This window comes from Cavia porcellus, unplaced genomic scaffold (genome assembly GCF_034190915.1).
Source record: "Cavia porcellus strain 051 isolate PalLab524CR breed Dunkin Hartley unplaced genomic scaffold, mCavPor4.1 scaffold_1, whole genome shotgun sequence".
NCBI lineage: Eukaryota > Metazoa > Chordata > Mammalia > Rodentia > Caviidae > Cavia > Cavia porcellus.
In genome coordinates, this window is record NW_026947484.1 from 23,289,305 (window position 1) to 23,307,785 (window position 18,481).

Here is an 18,481-nt window from a genome sequence, read left to right on the forward strand (position 1 = left end):
AGAGACTGTTTGAGAGAAACAGTTTACATGTGGCAGACGGATGTATCTTTTTCCCTCTTAAAATTAACTAAAGTATTGTAGAAGAGGCCACTTACTGCAAGTTTTCTACCACTTTCCCAAAATGGTTCTTGGGATGCCATTTGATTCAGTTTCTTTTGGTGGGCGGAGGTGAAGTTAGTGAAAATGAAGACAGTGAGAAAGTTGTTACCAGAGTGTCAAGGTAAAAACCCTGCCTCTTGGGGTTCTAAAAGCCACCTGCTTATATTAGTCAGCTTTCTTATCACTGAGACACAGAACCCAACATTCACAATTTAAAGGAAGAAAAATTTAAATTAGCTCTTGGACAAAAGGCCAAACACAGGCAACCATATCTTAAGTATAAACATCAGGGATTGGTATTCTAAATAGGTATCAATCACTTGAGGAAGCGGAAGAAGCCACTAATCCAACCCCCTGCAGGCAAAGGCCCTGTTCCCACTTGTACGTGACTTGCTTCCCTATTGGATCTTAATTTAATCAATTTTACCTGAACAGTTAACCTTATTGGTTGACCATAGTTCTGTCCAACTCATGCTCACCTTGTAGTAGCCTTTTACTAACACTGTAACTATTTTTTTGTCTATAAGTGATATTCTGTGTTCTCTTGAATTTTAGGTACAATGGTGGTTAAGAGCAGAATATACTTATTGAAAGAAAGAAAGCTTCTGTCTGGGAGAGAGACAGCAGGGGTCCCAAGTGGGTTGCCAAAGACTCTGTCTTTTCTAGGGACTTTTATAGAGCAAAACTGTGAGTAAGATGTATCTAAGATGCAGAAAACAGAAGGCAGGTGGGCATGAGGTGGGACAGAACTATGGTCAACCAATAAGATTAATTGTTCAAGAAGAATTGACCAAACCAGATAAATGGGGAAATGTGTCAGGAAGCAAGGAGATATGCTTACAAAGCAGTGACTCTCTGTAAGGGGGTTGGGATATGACTCCAGGTTTCCTCAAGGTGATCCATACCTATTAAGCATATCAATTCCTGATGTTTATTCTTTGGGTGTGGTTGCATTTGCTTTGCCTTGTGTCTTTAGATCTGATCCACAGCAGGAAGTGATTGTCTCCAAATTTGCAAGGTATCCGGTCTTCTATCCTGGCTCCTTTGAGGACCAGTTGTGTCTGACTGCCTCTAATGTCTCTAACTCAGCTGCCTGTAATAGTTTTGCGCTATGAAAGTCCCTAGGAAAGCCAGAGTCTTTGGCAAACTACTCAGGACCCCTCTGTCTGTCTTTCTTGGACAGAAGCTTTCTTTATTTCATTAAATATATACTACAATTAAAAAAAAAAAGTTCTCGGCTCTGAGAGATTTAGTACCTGTTTGGCCTGGTGCAACATAAAAGCACATGTGGCAAAATAAAGCTTCTTAGTTCATGGCAGCCAGGCAGCAGAGCAGGGGAAGAGTGCCGAGACAAATAAGGGTAGGGACAATGTATAATACCAAGACCGTGTCTCTATGTCCTACCCAGATACACTCAGAGCCTGCTTCTCTAATATGCTAGGTTTCTCAATCTACTGAAATTGACATAGCAGGATTAGGGATTCTAACATACCAGTTATGGTGATAGGCAGGGTTGAAGGGCTGGACAAGAGCTTTGATCAATGTAGCCACACTAGGAAACGTAGGAGGGGCTAAGAAATGCAGATTCTGTCTTCAAGATTCTGCCTTCAAGGGGCTGTGAGAAGCTTTGGGGTTTTATGGAAAAGAGGAGCAATGGAAAGAGTTAGGAATTTATTTGCTGACAGTATTGATTGCGCTTGTGAGGTTGTGTTCTGTTTGCTGTGTATCTCAAGACCGCTTTTGTGAAATCCTTGGAGAGTAATCATTGCTCCAGAGGACAGTTTGGTTCCATCATGTGATGATGACTTCGGCTTTGGAGAGCAGCCTCAGTTTTATCGTGGGGTAATTTCTTCTGCTTGGGAAGTGACTTCATTACAGGGTCATCTGGGATGCTTTGCCTTTCCTGGAATCTGAGGTGGCTGCTGTTTAGCTCAATGATTAGAGACTTCTAGGCATTGCTCCAGGGGATTCAGAACTGGGCTATTATGAAAGCTGGCAATTAAATGTCCCTGCAAATCCTGAAAATTAGCTATTCTTATCTCACTGTCCTCCCTCTTGGAGGCTAAGACAGCCTAGGTAAATGTAGGGCTAATAAACCTTTTAATACTCCATAAATGATTAACATGCCTGCTTGCAGAACTGAACAGGGATCTGTCCCATAGTTTTAAAGCAATAAGGAGACACATAAAACGAAGACAGTGATGACAAGCTTCATAGTGCTTTTAGTTATCCATTGTGCTTCCAGAGGCCCAGCCTTTGGTTTCAAGGTGACCTGAGGCAACCCAACCCATTCACTTTTCCAGTAATAGAAAGCTTTTTAATGATGAGACTACCATTGCTGTTCAGTGGGTATTTGGGGTGAGAGATCTAGGAAAGTTGAAAGTGATAGTATCCTGAAGAAGCTTGGCAGAGTCAGTCATGAGGCAGAGGTATCTAAGGGAAGGGAAGGGAAGGGTGGAGTGGGCTAGGAAGGCTGAGCTGATTTAGTACTGACAGTCTGGATAATTTCAGTGGCTGCTAGGATGTAGGGGTTGTCTCTAGCTTTTGCTTTTTTTCTTGTTTGCTTTAGCAGAAGGAATAATAATACAATCTTGATGGAGAAACTGGTGGAGATGTGGGTCCTAAATGAATTAATTTGCATATGAAAGACATGCAAGCAGGTGGGTTGTTTCCAATCTCCAGGAATTGGTTAGCCAAGGAGAAGCAGGCTTTCCAAAGTCAACAAGATTGCAAATGTCAAAGCTTTAGGGATACAAAAAATAACAAGGCGTGATAAGACAGCATCTAAGAATAATGTCCATAACTCAGACAAAAAAAGAAACTACAGGATTGTATCGGTAAGTGCGGTTCCTGGCTCTAACTAGCTATGTTTGTGGGGTGATAACATCCAGAGCATGAAGGAGGTTTCCTTGAGTGAGGCAGGAGAGGTCCCTTACAGGAGAATGCCATATGAAGAAGTGGCACTGCTCTCCTGCTGAGAGCTGTAAGTACAATGGGAAAAGAACTCAAGAAAGAAGTGACAAACTATGCACGAAATCATAAGTGTTTTAATTGGAAAGAGGCCACATCTTAAAAATAACACCCTTGAGTTGGAGGTCTGGAAGACTTAGGAGCACCACCAGTATTTTTTTTTTTTTTTTTTTTTTTTCTTTTTCTGATCTTACACACAGAGAAACAGGGACTCCAATTGGCTGGTGAAAGATGCGTTTGTTATAGAGCCATGCAACAGGACTGCTTACATCTCAGCACCTACTGTTGGATTTACAGCAATATTTTCTGGGCCATATTCAAGAAATTTTACTTGTACAGTGTTGAGCTGTTAGAAGAAAATCGACTTGTCTATCTATTTATTATTTAATGAAATAAACTGTGGAGGGAAGGGCTTGTGAAAATAAATAAGACTTAACAAACAATCCATTCTCTCTACCCTCCCCTCCCAAAGCAGTTGTCAAACAGACATGGCCTTTGGGAGAGTTCATAACAACTTGATCCTTACAGATGCAAAGCTAGACACCAACACTTGAAACAGGAGTGCAGTACTAGGAAAATGCCTTTCACCACCTGCTAGATGAGAAGTGGCAGCTAAGGAAACCCAACTAAGAGTCTGCTTCCCTAATATGAAGCCTGTTGACTTCCTCCTTTACTATTGGAGTCTTAGGGAGAAAATTACAAAATGATTTGTACGCAGATCTACACTGAACTATCAGAAGTTTCAGTGTATACCGCCTTAGGAGTGGAGATTTGAGATTATGATCTTCTGCTAAGGTTGAATAGACAAGAAGGTAGATACAAGTAGAAGGAATGGATTATGGATCATGGTCCATTCAACTCAAGTCCCACAAGTGACCACCTTCCCCTCCCCCCTAGACAAATCTTCACCAGAACTGGGTTCTGTTTGTGTGATACTGATATTGCAGCTATTAGATACTAAGAACCACTAGGTGGCATTTGTGATTTATTACTTTCTAAGCAGAGATTTAAAAATATCTCTGCTGCTCCTTTGCTTAGACTGAACAAGACATTTAACATTCTAAAGCATTTCATTCAAGAAACGCATCGTTGATTGTCTTTTGCACCCTCTAAGGGAGTGAGAGCTGGAAACTGGCTGGAGAAGTTGAATTTCAGATCATCTGCATTCTTCTTCAGGTCCTCTCTGACCCCACACTATCAGCTTACATAAGTAATTACTTGTCTACAATTAAGCTGTAAATAATGCAATCACTCCATTCTTGTCCCATCACTCCAGTCCCAACCACAACAAATAGTGCTAATCACATACTTATTCAAGTGTGTAATTATTCACAGTTAAACTTCTGTCACTTTCACCCTGTTTGGAAACAGCAGAACACAACCTGTAATTAGCAAATGTGGCTCCAGGCACTTTTGCTTGGGAGGACGCCAGGGATTCGGCACCTAGGCTCTCCTTTGATCTGGAAGCTGGCAAGGCGCCTCACCCTGAGGCCAGAGTGCTATCAGCACTCCGCAAGTCACTGAGATCAATGCATATGTCAAAGGCATCTATCCCAAATCACATATTACTTCCCTCTCTCACTGTGGTTTCTGCCTTTAGTATATATTTCATAGGCTTCCCTATTCTTTTTGAACCCTTTGACTTCAGTTTAAAGGGTTACCCGAAAGGTCTCCAAGCCCCTGTATTTTCAACTCAGGTTAAAAATGAAAGTCCCAGAAGTCTTGTTTGAAGGTCCCATGCTTTCTTAATTTTGCAGTTTCCTTGAAGAAAAGCACAATGGAGGAGGAATGACCTTTGCTGCCCATGAGGGAAAAAAGAAAGCAGAGACTTTTGTCTGGTCCCTGGGTGTACCAATCCCCCCACTCCTCAGCAGATTCACCCAGCAAATGGGCACTGTGCTTGTAAGAAAGACCATGTACAGTAAGATATCTCAGAGCAAATCCACCACATGTTATTACGGAAAAACTAACTGTGCAGCATATATCCTTTCCAGTAAGAAACAAAGGACAGTGTCCTCCTAGGTTTTCACCTCTAAAGGCGTCTCTAAGCATCATCTGGCTCCTTGAGGATGTTGTATGCCTTTAGGTATGAGGCAATGCTGTGCATACAAATATACTGAGACCATTAAAAGTAATACTGGATCACAATAATATGGTATGTGAGTTAGATTTCTGTTTGTGTGTTATATTAAGAATGATCATTTGCTTTTTTGAGGAAAAGTTATTCTGCCTGCCTTAAGACCTCCAGTGACAATTACCTAATGAAAACAAGTTTGCATGCCTGGCCTGGTTTAATATCTTCCTCTCCTGACATATTCAATTAAGACATTGATTTTTCCCTTCAACTAAGCTTGAATACTCTTCACATATAAGGTAAACAGGGCTTCAATTCAACGCTTTGCATATAAATATTAGTCAATCTTTGGTTCTAACCCTAACAAAACCTATTTTTAACATAATATTTAAGTCTCTCAGGGAAGAACAGCTTTGCAAGAATCTGTGAGAAGATTGTCCTCAGAACAGAAAGCTTCCCAGGGTAAGTGTGAGAAATATAGGCATGCGGCCTGGCCAACTAACTCAACCAAATGAGCCAAATTAGCCCTGGCAAACAGCACAGGGACAGATGTGCGAGCCAGATTGCCATGGTGTTTTTATTTTATAATTTTTTAAAGAAGAAATACTATGATTGCTTCTATGGGAGCAAAGTAGGACAGTACTGAGTAGTTATCTAGTGATTTTGATTAATACAGACTGACAAGCAATCTGGAGGACTGGTTAAAAAACAAATCAAAAAGGACTTCAGTCTTTCTCTAACAGTGACCTTTAGCTGAAACCTGTAAAATTACTATTTTTTTAAATCGACAGATAAACTATGTATTTGCTATGTGCCATATTACGATTTTTAGAGTTTCATTTAATTTAGCAACTCACTTACAGTACCCCCATTGTTATTTTCCAAAACTCATTTTTAAAGATCTTCATATCCAGTCCACTGGCATAATAATAACAAACATACCACACTGCTGACCTGGAAGAAAGTCACAGAGGTGCCCCACAAGTACTCTTTGGTTGGCCTCCAGAGAAGACTGACACTGGTGCAAAAAGTCACTTCTCTTGTGACTTAGGGCACACTTTTAATCAAGAAACTGCACCTCTGTCTCTGTCTCTCTGTTTCTGTCTCAGTCTCCATCTCTGTCTCTGCCTCTCTCTATCTATGTCTTTATCTCTATCTGTATTTGTTTCTTTGGCGAACTGGAATCAGAATAGTCAGGTTCAACTAAGAATACAACGCATTGCTAATCAATCTATTTTCTGTCATTCCTATCGTTCTCTGCCCTTTCCTACCATTTTTTTACTTGGTCTTTATCATTGGTCTCCCTAAGAGAACCCCAGCAGTCTCCTTAGTGTGTATTCCCATAGCAGGGACACTAACTTTAAAACATAACTCTGATCCTGTCATGCTGTGGTTTAACTCTCAGTGCTCTCCTGTTGCATGCCTTGCCGTGACTTGTAAGACCCCAGCAGCTCCTGCTTATCCTGGGTATCCACCTTCCTTCTGCACTGCACCTCCCATCCGGCCTCAGTGATCTTTAGCTCTGTGTGTGTGTGTGTGTGTGTGTGTGTGCGTGTGTGTGTGTGTGTGTGTGCCCAGAGTCACACAGCCCCTATGTCTTCTGCCCCTATGTATTCTTCACCCAGCTCTATTGGTAGCCCCAGCTTACATGGCTGTGACTTCCCTTTGTGACTACCTTGTAGAGGATGCGTGGCCTCTTCAGTTTCAGCTCTGTGGTTGATTCTTTCATGAACCACACAATCACAAATAGTCTATTTGCTCATTATGTATTGTAACCACTAGACTTTTAGTTCCATGAGGCAGAGGCTATGACTTTCTCATTCACTCCTGAATCTCCAGTATTTATCCCCCTATAGTAGGTAGGAGAGTTCTAAAAATTCTTTGTCAAAGAAATGAAAGATAGAATTTAATCAATCCAAAGATCAAAGCATACAATATGGAAATTAGCTTGTGAGATTTCTTTGAGTAATTGCAAGTAGACCAAAGCTATGATACTTTCCTTCCTATATTTTATTTTGAAATTTTTCAAATATATATGTGAAAAAATTGTACTGACTACCCCTCCATATTGGGCAATTAATATTTCATTATGCTTACTTTATCACATATTTATCTATCTATCCCTCTTCCTCTAATTGATCTGATGTTTGGTAACTTTCAAAGCAAACTGCAGCTGTCAATATACTTCTTCCTAAATATTTCAGCATGCATAGTATTAACTAAAGTTCAATATTAGTTTAAAGTTTTTCTTTTTGGATAAAGTTTACATGTAATGAAACACATAAATCAAGAGAACATTCACTGATGTTTAAGAAACACACACGTCTCTGTGACCCAAATTGCTATCCAGATAAAAATAGGATCCATGCTTCTCAATAGTCAATCTCTAACTCCAAGGACAAAATTATCTTACCACCTTGAGTTAGCTTTCTCTATTTAGAATTTCCTATGAGAGGAATCACACACACATACACACACACACACACATATATTATATGGTATATGGCCTTTTCACTTAAATAGAATGCCTTTATGAATCATTGATGTTGATGCATGTGTGAGTGTTATGCCTTTTATCTAAATCCCCTCCAAAACTTCATGCACTCATGGGTGAGGGTTCTGGGAGGTGCCTGCATCATGGGTTTGTGATATCGGAATTAAGGGTATATAGTAGTGGTGTAGTCCACTAATTAGTTTAGCATAGTTCTCAATGTGGTTGAATTAATTTACAAAAGCAGAAGACCCACCCTGGGAGTGGATGCTAACAATCAGTAGGTACCAACCAGGCTTGTAGTCTGGATGGAGTATAAAGAGAAATATGGAAAATAGACTCACTGTTACTTGCTTATCCTGCTGTGGACTGTTTTTTCTCTGTTAAGACCTTTACCCTTCCAGCCTGCCTTGGACACAGTTGACTATGAACTGAAACCTCCACAAACTATGAGTTAAAATAAACTTTTCCTCCTTTAACTTGTGGGTACCAGATATTTTGTCCCAAGAATGAGGAAATAACTAAGACAGAGAGTTATTAATCTTTTTTTACTTCTAAGGAGCCCATTGTTTGAATATACTATAGTCTATGAATTGACAGACACCTGATGAGTTCCTAAATCAGGACTATTATGAGTAAAGTTTCCATGAACATTCAATTATATGTATTTTTGTGGCTATAATTTTCACTTGAGTAAATACATAGTATGAGTGACAGATACTATTGGAGTATAGTGTTATTACAATGAACTTCTAAGTCTGTGCCTAATGCTATCTTCCACCAACAATATAATTTCTGTTACAACTTTCCCAACACTTGATGCTATTAGTCTGCTTCATTTTAGTCATTTCCAGAGATATTTTGGCTTTAATTTGATTTCTCTGACTTGCCTATTCTGCATCTTATTTTGCAAGGTGTCTGCTAAAATATTATGCTCATTTTCTGTGAAACTGTTGCTCTTTTAATTATTGAGTTGTATAATTTCTTTGTATAACAGGAATATGTAATGTAAAGTCCTATGTTTGGCAAACATTTTCCCCCAGTCTGTAATTTATGTCTTATTTATATGAGTTTTTAGACAAACAGAAGTGTTTTTTTGCTTTAGCCAAGTTTTCTAACTTTTAATGGATATTGTTTTTTGCGACCCCCCCAAAACTCTGACTGTGTCTTATTCATGCAAATAGTTTCCTGCATTTTTTTTTCTTTAAAAGATCTTATTGTTAGGTATACTCCATCTTTTTATTTTTTTATTTAATTTTTGGTACACTCCATCTTGAATTAATTTTTGTGTATGGTCTAAGGTAGGCATGTGAACTCAAGTTTTTGTTTTGTTTTATTTTTGTGTAAGGATATTAGTTTCAACAACAGTTGTTAAATGAGTTGCTTTTATCAAGTGTCATGTGTTAGCAACTGTGTCAAAATCAAACACTCTCCAAGGGTGAATTGATTTCTGGACTATTCTGCTCCATTGACTTGTATGTTCATCCTTATGTCATTAGTATTTTTGATTACTGTAGCTTTATGGTAAGTCGTAAAAAATCAGATAATACAAGTATGCCAATTTTTTTTTTTAAATTCACAACTGCTTTTATTATTTCAGGTTGTTTGCATTTCCATATCCATTCTTGAGTCAGTTTTTCAAATTTCTACAAAAGCTCTGAAGGGATCTTGGTTTTTAACACACATTTTAAAATGCAATTGTATGATCCCTCAAATGCGTTCTTCACAATTCTCTTTTGGATATTGGAGAATTCTGTCAGTTCCTGACTGGAACTTATTTGAATTAAGATATCATGTCTTTGAGTTTCCTTTGCTACACATAATAACCAGTCTTTTAAAATGCACTCAAGAAATTTACATTCATTGTTTTATTTAGTGCACATGCAAAAACCTAAACCCATGAGTGAGAAATTATTTTTTGGAAATTTCACATTACGTAATGGAAGCTCAAGGAGTGTAAATATCTTGCTCAACTTCAGACAGCTAGAAAGGGAAATTTTGAAGTCAGACACCTCTTACTCTGAAGCTCACATAACCCAGGAAACAGAATTTTATGATCTCTTATTACCCATTACTGTATGAATATGAGAGTTTTGTAAACAATGGGATCCAAATGCTAAGAGACAGGAAGATGATTTGAGGTCATATTGTGATGGTAAAACAGCAAAGACCTTCAAATAGAGAATTTAAGGGGCTGGGTCCAGAGATGCCCATGATCAACGGATGCTACTGAGCACTGGAAGCTGGATTTGGGTCCATGGAGACTGAAGGCAAAGAAGCCTCCCTTGAAATTTGGCCAAAGTCTTACCCATAGGCTGACCATCTAGAAACAACCTGTTCTAACGCCTTTACCTGCCTGAGAATATGTATAGCTCAAGAAACTCACACGTGATACCCTTGGTGATAGCTGCAGGGCACCAGTTCCACCTCCTCCCCTCAGATGCTCAGGGCAGCAGAAGAACATAGAGATTCACAAATGAGCTTTCTTTGTAGGGCACCGTCTGCTTTGAAATTCTTCATTAAATCTTTTTCACAAATAAATTGCCCGATGTCCATAGGGAATACTTCCATCTTTTAATCATATGCAGTTTGAATTGATTCTAGAATTGCCGCATGCCTGGCAGAATTGGTGTACGTCCCTAGCAAGGGCTGAGTGAGGGCAGATATTCAGAAGCCCACCCCTGGAAATCTTTTTTGAATGTAAGTAACAAAAGAAGGTCCCAAAGGGAGCAATTGGAGTGAGCTTATATTTTGTGGTGTATTTAGTACCCGTTGTGATTAGAATTTTAAAATAGTGAAAGTTAATTATTCGTCCTAGCCTTTGGTTTATTATTGGCTCCAGAAGTGAAATCTTGGGCTTCAACTTTCCTCTCATAGGCTACTGAGCCATTCCAGGTTAGTAGTTTAAATAAAATGTCAAGTATCTGATTGCCATGGAAACATTAATACAGAATGGACCCAGTAGCTCGCTGTGCTATAAAATTGCAATTATATGAATCACCTTGGCCTCAAGACACTTTTAGAAGTGGCCAGAGTTGCATCCTTGAAAAATAAGCCATTCACGCACAAAGCAAGAAATGGTGTGGAATGTCTCTACTCAGTCATGTCACCAAGCAAATAGCTGTGAGGTGGACAAATGCCAGTTGCTTCACAAGACAGGAACAGGTATTGCAGGCAGGACTCGGTGTGGTCCTCCCCTCTTGTGGAAGAACCAGCGAGGATGGGATCCAGGCTGTAGCAGTCTGCAATCCTAAGGGAAGAAGTGTGTCAAGGTGGGTGCCAGGCACCTGGGGGTAAAGCTCAGGAAGGTGCAGCATGCACTTTGGGGCCTGCTCCAGGTCCTCTCCATGGAACACATGTTCCAACTGTCTCCTCCGGCCTGATTAACAGAGCACTGCTGATTATGTTATGCAAATGATAGGAGATGGATTTCACATTTCCCCCAGCCAGGCTTTGCACAGCTTTGCATTTATTATCCCCTTTTAAAATACAGAGTCCTCGGAGAAGGGGAATGGCTTGTTTTTATTTGTTTGCCAGTAGAGTTGGCACAGACTTGTCAAGCAATCATCCCGGGCTGTGATCTGCAAAGCTGCCCTTTGTTGTTTTTCCCCCTCCCCCATTGCCCCCCTTAGATTGTTTACAAGACACACAGAGACATCTGTATGCCTCAAAACAAGCTATTTCCTGATTCTGCAAAACTTGTCAGCCAGGATGATGAAAATGTTACAGCATTTGTGACAAGCCATCAGATAAACCCAGAGTTATGTCCCCAGCACCTTGTCCTCAGTCACAGCTCAGGACAGTAAATACTTAGCAGGTCCTGGTTCTTGATGATTGTACAATCAACCATCTGGCCCTTGGCACTTCTGCTATTTCTTTCCACGCTTTGGTGTTTGTCCATCACCAGGAAAGCTGTGACGAGGTTTACCTCTCTTTGGAAATACAAGGATTAAGCTTGTGTTTCTACATTATGAGTCAGATCTAGAAGTCAAGGTTGAATCTCTTGGTTTACACAAATGTCTTGAATATGTGCCCAAACAACTCAAATATTTCTGAACTACAAATTATGGTAAGATGTTTCCTTTTATTCCAACTGTAGCTGTCTGTGAATGTCAAGAAAACATAGTACAGCTTTTGATTAACCTCTCCTCCCTCCCCTACTTGGCCCCCAGCCCCCACCACAGGGAGAAGCTAATATAATTTGTGTAAAATGAGCAACTGAAAATTAATGGGGCAAAGATCAGCTGACATATCCCATTCCTCCAGAAGACTTTCTATGATGATTTCTCCTGATTTACAAGATACAACCCACCAACAGTAAAAGCTCATCAAGTTGGGATAAATGTCTGCATGTCACAACTTGGAAAGAGCTGCACAGTTCTTGTCAGATGGGAATAAGACTCTGTTGCTTTAGAAGGGTTTATTAAATCAGAGATTTATAATGCAGCTTTGCAAATAGCTACTCGCCACCTACCTCTGGTGAATCTTGACTCCTTCCAGATATATGGCATAAAATATTGATACATGTGTTCACACATAGGCACATAATGTGTATATGTATGTCTATACTTTTTACCAGTCATTTCTGACAATTGCATTAAATATTAATTGTGTTCAGACAATCACACCCATGTGTAAAGCACTAGACTTTGTAGGTTAATGCAAATTTATAGCTTCTAAGGTAGAAATGATGATAATTCCAGCACTTAAAAGGCTCAGGTGGTAAGATCACTTGAGCCCAGGAGCTCAAGACCAGCTGGGCAACATGAGACTGTTTCCCAAAAACAAACAAAAGTAAATAAAATTGGTAACTTCTAGGACTAACATTCAATAAGCCCACTTATGAGCCAGGAGATTGACAGGTATCTCTTATTGTTAAATTCACTCTACTGAGTTGATATTATCTTTCCTTTTCAGATGAAAAAAACAAGACATTGTTTATGTGATTGTTTAATGCAGCAAGGATTCAAATGGAAGTGTCTGTGTCTACACTCTCTACATCAATAAAGAATTTGTCGTTTCTGGTCTCGGTAAATCCAATGCATGCCTGCATTAAAAATAAAAGAAACTTATCCAGCATAATAAAGATTCAGAGGTGGGCTTCAGTGGAGCCTTGCTCCAGCAGTTTAAAGGATATTACCAAAAGCATAATATTTTTCAGTTTACATAACTTTATATTTATAAAGGGAGTTTATTCTTAAGCACCACATTGTGGCAAAGCAGCTTCTCAGGATATGCAACATCTCCCCAGTGGTACATCTTCAAGACATCATGGGGGCGGCAGGGGGAGAAGAAAGAGAAAAGTGACATTTAAATCTCTGAGAGAAGACAGGAATTTCTTTATTATAGAATTCTAACAAAATCATTAAGTTAAAGAACTTATTACCATTACATTCCCATCTTGAGCCAATCTTTTAGTCAGGGCACATGTGCCCGTTAGGGTGTGTATCTGGACCCAAGGGTGGGATCAATCCCATCCAAAGCACATGACTAAGAATGGAGAGGAAAGATACTGTCCCAAAAGCTGACCCAAACAACAACAGAAATAACAGTTTTCTATTTACTCTTCTATTTAAAATCATATAATACAAATAATGAGACAAAAGGTATCTATTCGATGAACATGAGAACAAACATGGATAGTAAACAAGAGCTGGAAAAGATAATTTAAGAATTACAGTAGATAAGAAATTTAAAAGGCACAATTGCAGCACAGAAGGTCTAAGCACTTCCACTGACGCAATTCCTGTTGTTTTATATTAGCAGGAAATCATGGAGAGTTGTTAACTCAAGAGCTGAAAATGCAAAGGGAGACAAATCAATCACTTGGAGAAAAAAAAAAGGGAGAATGAGCACATTCATTTGAATAAAATACTAGGAGAAATGATTTTGGTGAGGCGAAGAGGGAGGTAGTGATAGACTGAGCAATCAAGGCTTTTTAGTACTGTGAAATATCAACATATTTCAAGGCTTTGAATTGAAAATTAACGTGGCAAAATAGTATCTCTAGCAGCTTTCTTATCGTGTATAGAGAGGACAAAGAGAGGATGAATGCAAAGAGTAGATATATGGAAGGAGGGCAAACCAAGATTTCTAATGTGAGGTCATTCTTTGCTAAATCATGTGCTAAGTACATGTTAGCCATGACTGGTCTGTGACTTGTGTGTATTTCCAAAAAGCATGTGTGTTGGAAGCCAGTCCCCAGTGTGACAGTGTGGGAGGTGGCAGAAGCCTTAATGTGGGAACCTAGATCACTGGTGAAGCAGCCTTTTGAAGGGATTAAAGTAAATCTTAATGGGCTCTTGAACTCTCAAGAAACCAAGTTATTCTGGGAATGACCGGAACCCTGAATCACGTTCTTGCTTTCTGTTTAGGAATCTGATTTCTTCTTCCCTCGTGTCTTCTTGCCTCGCTAGCTACCACGAAGTGACCAGCATGCCAGAGCCTGCCACTTGCTGCTCACATGCTGTTTGAATATCCAACATCCAGAGCTATGAGTTCATTATTCTCTTTTCTCTGGACACTTTGCTGTTCTCAGGTACTTTGTCAAGGTAACAAAGAACAGATGAAAGCATGCTGTATGGTGTGCCAGGCTGTGGGTTAGATACCGAGGTGACATAAAGATGAATTAGATATAGACTCTGTAGCCAAGGGGATAATTGTCTAAAAGTGGAAGAAAGCATGTAACACAGATCACAGTCCAACATAAAGACAGTGCATGGGAAAGAGAAACAGACCATGGGGTACATATGGACACCTGACTTTGTCTAGAGAAATAAAAGGAGTCATCACTTGAACTGGTTCCTACAGATGATGTAAAATACCCTAAATGAGCATGTGGGTCTTGGGATGCAAATGATGATTTGTAGCTAAGCTACATCTCAAAGAAAGGAAAAGGAAAAGAAGAAAGGAAGAAGAGAGAAAGACAGGCAGAGAGACAGAGAGACACTGAGACAGAGAAATCAGGGAAAATAGTTTTCTTACTTGGTTGCACTTGTTTCTTCCATGGTGTAACACTCCAAGGCTTTTTCAAACTTTTTGTTAGACCTACCTTTAAAATGTAACCAACAACAATAGCACAAAATGAGAAAATATCAACTAATATTTACAATTACAGTTAGCAAGAGACTATGACTTATTAGGAGTACTATATTATAATTTAGTTGTATACATTTCTTATTTCATCCTTAATCTAAGCTATGTGTTATCACTGGTATAGTTTGTGGTATCACCCAGTAAAATTGACACTTGTTAAAAAACTGCATCATTCATTTGGCACTAGGGTGATGGAAGGTACAGATCAACTAATAATGTTATTTTTCCACTAATTGGAACTCTGCCAAAACATTAATATATGCATATGAGACAGGAAAAGGGAGAATGGCAAACTGCTGCTGTGACCTTGTAACATAAAGCATTATTATAAAGAAGCAATTTCAGACCTCAGTGGCTTCAAAGGAGAACTTTTCTCTGCCATGATTGAGAAATGTCATCTTGTCAGTGGTTCTGGAAAGTGGATCAGAGGTTAGCCATAGAGGACCAATAACAATTTGTCCTGAACCTGACATGCGTCACTCCCTAGCTCTGGAGTTGCTTGTGCTCATACAAATATTCATTCACTGTAAGGTATTAGTAAGAGACAAATATATTCTATTTAGCCTATGAAACCCATCACTTATTAAGGTAGCATTCAGTAAGTGCCAGATTGTACTGTTTTCCTTGCACTTTGTAAAAGTATTGCAAACTTTTTTCCCTTTTCTTCTTCAACTTACTTTTGTTAAGTTTTTCACTGGACTCCCCTGCAATTTAGGAGAAATTAAATGTTATATCCACATTCATACCAAACTAATTAATCATGATTAATGTTCATATTGTGAATACAAGAGGAATTAATCATGATTAGCAACATATTGAAATGTCCAGTTTTGAATTTGAGGCCTTCTCTCTTCCAATATGTACTATAGAATCCTCAAAAGTATATCTGTAGATCTTGGCTTTTTTATTCTTCTATTTTTGTTATTGTTCTAAATTATTGACTATGACTTTTGGATAAGAGTATATAAAAAGTGGAAGAAAGTGCTCAAAAGGAAAGAACAAGTGTAGATACACACATATACCTGTATGTATAAGTGTGCAAGATAGAGAACCGTACTACTGATTCTCTGTTCATCAAAAAGAATAGTTGTGCTGTCATTGTTTGATTTCATTTTCATGCTGTTCGCTTTTTATGCTTTGATTTTATAACTTGAACAGCTACTTCTAAGATAACAATATGTAACATATTCACTAGTGTTGATTTCTTACTGTTTTTTTAAAATTCTGTATTATTTCTACCCTTTTTTCTGTTGTGGTTTTTAAAAATTAAAAAAAATCATATATATATATGACAAAACAGTTACAAAAACAAAGGTAATTTTTATTCCCACCATAACTGTTATGGTTTGGATCTTAAATGATTCCCAAAACCTCATGAGTTAAAAACTTGATCCCCAGCACAGCAGTGGTCAAAGGTGGAGCCCCTCTCTCTTTCTCTCTCCCTCTCCCTCTCTCTCTCTCTCTCTCTCTCTCTCTCTCTCTCTCTCTCTCTCTCTCTCTCCCCCTCACACCCCCTCTCTCTGATTTCTTGATGCTATAATGGCACAACTTTGTTCCACCATGTTTTTCCTTCATGATGTTTGGCTTCATCATAAGCCCAGATATGAGACTAAGTAACCACTGACTCAAACTTCTAAAAGCGTGAACCAAAATCCATCAATCAAAATAAGTCTCCTTTAAGGATGTTCATGTCAGTTTTGTTATCTCAGAAAGACTAAGCTTCTTAACACATGTGCTGTCTTTGTCACTTGTGTGTTGCTCATGATTGCTCAACAGATACATAGTAGAGCAGAGTGATTGTCCTTTTTTTTTTTTTTTTTTTTTTGGATACTGGGGATCAAACTCAAGACCTCACACTTGCCAGGCGCTTAAACCATTAAGCTAAATCCTGGGCCCAAACAGAGAGATATTCAGGGGACAAGCCTAAGAATATTTACTATTTTATTCTATTAAGTAAAAGCTTCGCCAGTACTTACTATAGACGAACACAAGGGAATAGGTTTCTCATTTGTGTTTCTTAAAAATTAACTTAATTGTATGAGAGTAAGAACTCCTAAGTGATGCTATCTGTAACTTCCCTGAGGTCTATAACTCTAAATGCGCTATCTTCACCAAGTAGTGCACAACAGAGTGCTGGGCACGTAACAATCCTTCATGCTGTTGTGGTTGAATGGATGAATAAATGAGTGAATAGATGAATATTTGGTTTCAAGGAGTCCAGCAAGTACTCCATGTCTAATTTTTTTTTTTTTTTTTTTTTTTTGTACCAAGGATCAAACTCATGACCTCACATTTGCCAGGCAGGCGTTTATGCCACTGAGCTAAATCTCTAGTCATGCCTAAATTTTATACTATGAAATTGAGAGAATTTTTTGTTATTAATTATAACATATTTTGGAACTAGATACAATTGAATACAAAGACTATATAGTTCTACAGGATTTACTTTTTCAATCTGTTTAACAAACATGTAGTATCAACAACGTACTGAGCATATGATATGTGCTTTCCAAATATTAATTCACTTAACCCTTATGCAACCCTGACAATAGAGTTTTGGATAACAACAAACGAAGCACAGAGACAGGAAGTCACTTGGTCAAAACCACCGATGTACTAAATGCAAGCAAACTCTGGCTCTGGCGGTCTGGCTTAGATACTGACAGTCCTGCTTCAGAAGCTGTTTTTTCACTGTTCTCCGCTGCCCTGTGTCTTATGTAAGAGGATACACTGTTTGCAATGACCATGTACTCTACCGAGAGCAATAAATCAGACATTTTGCTCTCAGCTGGTTTCCTCTGACACCTCTCATTGGAATGGGGTCTAACAAAGATGATGGACTAGAGCTTAGTAACCCTAGATTTCTAAGAGTATATATGAATGCAACAACATTCTTTATGATGTGGCTGTGACAAAAAAAATAGCCTCCTGGATAAATAACCCTTCACAAAATTCTCTACATTCTGTGAATTCATCAGACAAAGATTTCAAGTTAGATAGGTAGAATTTCAGATACTCAACCTATGTGATCTACTTTAAAATTTAGTGTAAAACATTTCATTAAGTGACAAAAATATTAAAATATTTGACTCCTACATCATGTGATTCTCAGCTGCAAGAGTTAAAAAGCAACAAAATAAAGTAGGAAAAATTTTTGCTGAAAGGAGATAGGTGGTTCACAGATTTGATCTCTAAATAACCAGGCTTTAATAATGAGCAAGACCATGGGATTCTGAGCACTGAGGAAAGCTCATCTCGGGGAAAAGAGTGTCTAAGTGGGGAACCTTGCTCACCGCTACTATTTCTGGCTGATTTCCATCAGTCTACCGTGCTCATCAGAATGCAACTATTTGTTTAAAAATGTTCTCAACAGTCCGTGGTAACACTGGCTGAAAATTTAAAGACCTAGAAAGCTAAAAGCTTCATTTTTTTGGCTGCCACAATGTGAGGATCAAGAGTATCTGCCTATTTTTATCACAGTTCACTGGGGATACCTTCACATTCAGAAGTTCTCAGAAACCAGTATGGAACACACACACACACACACACACACACGTATAATTGTATACATGTAGATATAGATATTACCACCAGCAACCTTCAACAAGTACTTTTTGGTTTACGTACCGGAAGGAATGTCAGAAGTTTAGGGGTAAACTATAAACTGTCATTTTTAACACAGAGGATTATATTAACATTACATGGACTGAGTTAATAACACTTTTATTTCAAAAATGGTTCTTTGCACTCAG